This window comes from Calidris pugnax, unplaced genomic scaffold (assembly GCF_001431845.1).
Source record: "Calidris pugnax isolate Ruff unplaced genomic scaffold, ASM143184v1 scaffold18, whole genome shotgun sequence".
NCBI classification, from domain to species: Eukaryota; Metazoa; Chordata; class Aves; order Charadriiformes; family Scolopacidae; genus Calidris; species Calidris pugnax.
In genome coordinates, this window is record NW_015090812.1 from 16302168 (window position 1) to 16307577 (window position 5410).

A 5410-nucleotide genomic window follows, 5' to 3' on the forward strand; every position below is an offset into this window, starting at 1 on the left:
GAGAGCAGCAACCATTCACCAGGAAAATAAAATCTTGTAAGCCTTAGGCGTTCAACAGATGCAAAGTGCTCATCTTCCACCAACACCCTGAACCCACAGCGCCCCAACCACCCATGTCCAGGCACCCTCATGCTGTGACTGCTCCACAGAGAGCAGAACTTCCCAAGAAGGTACCTCGTCCTCCTCCGGTTGGGTGCTGGCTTGGTTAGAAAGATGTGTTGGCCCATGATTTCACAGTAAGACAGGATGAGGCCCTTTGAGCACTGTTCTTCAATGGCACGTCCCATTGGCCTGAGGTGCTGGGGCTCTTCATTGCTACAGTCTCCAAGCAGGCTGAGCTGGAACTCAGGTGCTAGGTCCTTCATGAGTCCCCAGGCAGCCCAAGGAAGAGCCAGGCCTTCGTCTGTGCTAACGCCAGGCGTGACATCTGGGTGAGAGGAAGGAGAAAGCTGAGGTGGTCACAGCATGACAACAGCACTTGTAAGCTCCAAAATCTATGCCTGGCAAGTTGGAGTAACTTAAGCAAGGGCAACTTGTCATGGAAATTATGCTCATCCCTTAATCAGGGGTTAACTGCCACAACAAACTCTCCAGGACAGGAACAAAATCGCCATCTCTTGAAATCCTCAGGACCAGGGGCCTTTCTGGAAGGCACTTTTTACTCAAACACAAATTATTGGGAAGAGACCATTAAATCATCTGCCTGATATGGCCCGTATATGGCCTTAAGAGACATTAACTTGCCCACATCCCGCCCGCCGGCACCGAGACAACTCCCGCACGTGGGTCTCCTGCTTGGTCCCGGGAGCCCCGTGTGGGGCGGGCACAGGTCGGAACCGGTGCCACGGCACGAAGCCACCCGCTTCGAGGCAGCCGCTGGCTGTGCTACTCAGCCGCCCCCCCCCCGCTTAGTGCTGCCCCGGGCTCTCTGCGCCCACCGGCGGGCACCGGCCAGGGGCGAAGGCCTCTGAGTGGTCTCCTTCTATCGCGGTGTCGTGACTATCGCCCCCTTCGCCGTCTGGAGGGGCAGTGGTGAGGTGGGAGAGCACCTCATTGAGGAGCGGGGGGGAGAGAAGCGCCGCCACTGAGCAAACGACGGTGGCGGGACGGCGTGTGCAGCCGGACAGCCGCCCGCCTCCTCGGGGGGCCGGCCGCGGGGTCCCCAGGGCGGCCGGGGACCGTACCCCGGAGATGCTCCGTGACTGGCTCGACAGGGTGTGGGGGGGATGCCCTCCGGAGCCACGGGCAGGCAGGGCTCCCCGCCGGCGGGGCCTGTCCCGGGAACCCCCTCCCGGAGGGGCCAAGCCCCAGCGACCGAGAGCCCGTTGAGGAGCTGGCGGGTGGTGGGTCTGGGGGTGGTGGGTCCGGGGGTGGTGTTGCTGGATCCCCAGGGAGGGAGCAGACTGTCCGTACCCTCCGGCTCCGGCCCGCGGTGACGGGGACCCCGCAGGGTTTGGCGCTGCCAAAACGCAAAGGAAGCGACCCGCTCCGGGCCCCCCGGGCAGCCACCCCCGCGGGCGAGGCGCCCCGCACCGAGAAACGGGTGCACGCAACCCGCCGGTGCCCCCGGACGGAGAGGGGTGCCACCGGCGGGGACAAACCCGATGTGCCGCTCCCCCCCCCCGCGGCGGGGGTAGGTCAGGAAGCACCGGCACCTCTAATTTTCATGTGACACCTCCAACGTCACCTGCTGTGCCGCAGGATGAACGGGGGGTCCCCTAACCCGTCCTTACCCAGCGCGAAGGGCGGGCACGTCGGAAGAAGGAGCGTTTGCCTTTACAGTGCTGGGACTGGAGGGGCATTTACAACACAACAGTCCGGATTCCTGAGGACATTTTCCCTTCCAGCTGCTTTCTAAATATAGCGCACGGCAATCCACTAACCCAGCAGCGCGTCCTGGCTCTTCCACTTAGGGAAATTCAAAGTCAAGCTGGAGAAAGGAAAAAAAAAAAAAAAGCTCTCACCTTTGAGATACGCTCTTCTAACTCGTATAACTGGGCATGTTAACTCAGGTAGCTTGGCAGCCAGCCATTGGCTCTGCGTATTTGGGACTGGTATTGATGGCAGCTGGTTGCTGCTGATGGAATGAGTCACATTTTCTGCCTCCCCTTCCTTTTATGGCCACTAATGATTCACATTTGCTGTGGGCTGCTGAGTTACACCACACCACGTTCCATCTGTATTTGGGCTCAGGAAGTCACTTTCACGCTTTGCTCCTCAGAGAGAGAACTGGATCATGACTCTTGGAAGAGAAATTGAAAATCTGGTCTGGGAGCAGATGCCCCATGGGGTCTTAAGGAAAGGAAACATTCACTGACTCCTTCCCTCGGGTCTCCGGCAGTTTCTCCTGGAGATGGGAAGATATACTCATGCAGAGGATTTAGAACAAATATACTGCTAATCCCACCAGATAGATCTGCCTCTTCTCAGTAATCAAAGTTTTGCTGACCTGAGCAGGTATTCTGGTTGATTTGGGATACGTGCATGTGAAAAATATATCTATAGAAGTTTTATCAACTAGAGAGGAACCAAAATTGTGCCCCGTCCTTAGTAATAAACACAAGCTTTCCCTTGGTTTATTGCCATTGCTTGGAACTACCAGGCTGAGCCTTGGGGGGGGCAGATATTCATATCATAAAGTCTAGAACCAAAAGAAACGTTCACTGCTCATAGTCCCACTCCCAAAACCAAGTGTAGTTGGGCCACAGAGATTAAAATACTCCAACCTCATTATATATTCACAGTTAGAGCTAAGAGAAATTAATGGGGCAGTGTAGAAGAAACCCATCTAGGAGTGATGCTGAGGATTTGTCTTCAGAGCTCACTCTTGGCAGATTAGGGAGACCTGAATGTACCTTGTGTACAGAAAAAAAAGCTGTATTAGGACTAGGACAGTGTAATAATGAAGGTGATGGTAAAAGCAGAGACCCGATAGAAGATTAGAATGAAGCAGAGACCTCGGGTAGATCAGAGGCTTCAGGGAAAAGTCTTGAGCTTGTCCTGTAGAACTTAAGATGGGGCATAGACACTGCTCAGGAGGTCTTGTAGGCTCTTTCTCCTGAGCCTGCTCATAGCACGTGTTGCCACCCTGTTGGCGGTGAGCTTGGGGTTTGGCTTAGGAAACAGGATTCAAAAAGCCCAAGGTTCTAGCCCAAAGTAAATCCTGTTGCTTCTACAACCTTATCTACTGGGATAAGGGATACAAGGAGAGCACGAGCAGCAAGACCTAGTGGATAAGAATGAGGTAGGAGAAAGCAGGCTGGTACCATTATCATGATGACCAAAGACAGAAGATACCAAACCTAAGAGTGAGGTGAAATCACGATCACAGGCTGGCCCAAAGATTGAGGAGCCCAGGCCACAAGGCAAGCTCTGGGATGAAGGTTAAAGACAAGAGGAAGCAGGAGGAGGGGGAAGGGTTTGGGCCTGGAAGAGGGGAGATGGAGCTGAGATGTGGGGAAGAACTTGTTTGGTGTGAGGGTGGTGAGAGCCTGGCCCAGGTTGCCCCGAGCAGCTGTGGCTGCCCCATCCCTGGAGGGGTTCAAGGGCAGGTTGGATGGGGCTTGGAGCAACGTGGTGTGGTGGGAGGTGTCCCTGGCCAGGGCTGGGCATGGGACCAGGTAGTCTTTAAGGTCCCTTCCAACCCATTCTATAAGATTGTAGAAGCTGGTTATAGCCTAGGGCCAACTGATTTAATAACCCAGCAGTGTGGCCAGGCTCATCAGCTCCTTAGCCCCTGAGGGCACTGGTGGCTGTGGGACTGCCAGCTGTAAGGTGACAGCTCAGAGACAGCCCAGGAAGGAGTGACACACAGCTGGCACATGAGCCACAAGACAGATGCCTCACAGAGAGATGAATAGCTCATAGATAGCTTGATAGACCTGATGAGACAGACCATCCGGGGTAGATGATTCATAAAGATATTGCTGATGATGCCATAAGCTTTTCCGTTCTAGGTTGGCCTCTGATAGCAGCCATTATGAGCTGGATAGAGCAAACAGACCATAAAATATGGTGTCACCAGTTGGGATGTGCTTCAAGTTGGAACTAGCCCCTGCCTTGCATCGATACCACAAATTCTGTGGAAATAACACGCTGCTTTTCTTACTTTCTTTTTGATCTAGGAGACATAGTTCTGGTGGTGTCGCCTGCGGTGTCTCCTCACGCCTACGGTGACGTGATCTCGCTCTGTACCCGGCGGGGGTTTCTTCTGCAAGGAGTCAGACGGGTGCAGCTTTCCCCCCAGCAAGGCCTTGAGCTGAGCATGACAACGAGCCAGGTACTGGGTAGAACACCCACCGTGGTCGTACACCTTGGGTTACTGCTTGTTCTGCAACTAAGGACCTCGTGACCTTATGGATGCGTGAGCCCACACTCCTCCAGTAAACGTTCTCAAGGACACTCAGCCTCTCTTTGTCGTTCAGCCAGCACCCCTGTTCTCTCTTTTCCCATGAGTGGTGGCTTTCAGTGCTGTTTTTTTTCTTTAGGAGGAAAATTCTATCAGGCCTCAGCCTCTCACTGAAAGCAGAAATATAAATTCACTATCTGGCCTCCTCCTAGTAAGGCAAATGTGAATTTTACCATTGATCTCAAAATAAACAAGAGCAGGCAGTAGCCACATAAACCAAAACAACAATTTCTGATCTGCAAACGTGTATTCAGAAGAATAACCTCCATCTATTTTGATGTTTGATTATGTATTTCGCTGCCCCTCTGGGACGGCTTGTGGCTTTTCAGCATGAAGTCCCCTGGTTTAATATATTCCAGATGGGTTGCAAAAAGAGCTTTCCTATTGTCAGAAATAATAACTTTTTTCTCTAAAGCTCTAACATGATGATAGATTTGGGTTAAGAGTGCAGTTGGCATTTTGACAAGTCAGCCTAGCCACAAACCTAAGATTTCAGTCAAACTTAACATATGTAAGAAGTCCAGTTCTGCACTTACATGTTAAATCACCCGGGAATCATGTGACACTTTCCCTTCCAAATTAGTGGATCCTTTCCTTTAAATTATCATTCTTAGGGCATGATTTGTTGTGTCCATCAGGAAACGCATCGTTTTGCAAATGAAACTGTGTACAAAGCCCCTCTTTTCTCCTTGTTCTGTCATCAAGCCTGTGGAATAGCACTGTCTCTGCCCAGAATATTTTGTAGAATAAACAGAACTGGTTAATGGAATATTACAGCCCGAATAGCCAAATATTTGGAGCATGCTCCTAAATGGCCATTTAAGAAGTTAATGGCAGCAAATATTGCTTCAGTGTGCTGTTTGGAGCTAAATGTTTCTAAAAAACCATCCCTCCCTTTGGGACTCAAGATCATTTTGGTCTGAGTGGCTTCGGATGGTACCACATCAGCTGAGTTGTAACTTTGTGCATTTAGTCCAGCCCAGTTGCAGGGTGGAATATTTT

The 5410-nt window shown here is 52.0% G+C and overlaps 1 long non-coding RNA gene across 1 annotated transcript in view; it reads right to left on the reverse strand.

The window, feature by feature from the left end:
• LOC106886273 overlaps positions 1-1933 on the reverse strand; it is a 7167-nt gene extending 5234 nt beyond the window's left edge. The window contains exons 1-2 of the long non-coding RNA XR_001411618.1: positions 1734-1933; positions 175-427 (exon numbers count right to left, since the gene is read on the reverse strand). This is a non-coding gene — a long non-coding RNA (uncharacterized LOC106886273). The remainder of the gene's footprint in view (positions 1-174; positions 428-1733) is intronic.
• Between the last annotated feature and the right edge of the window lie 3477 nt (positions 1934-5410).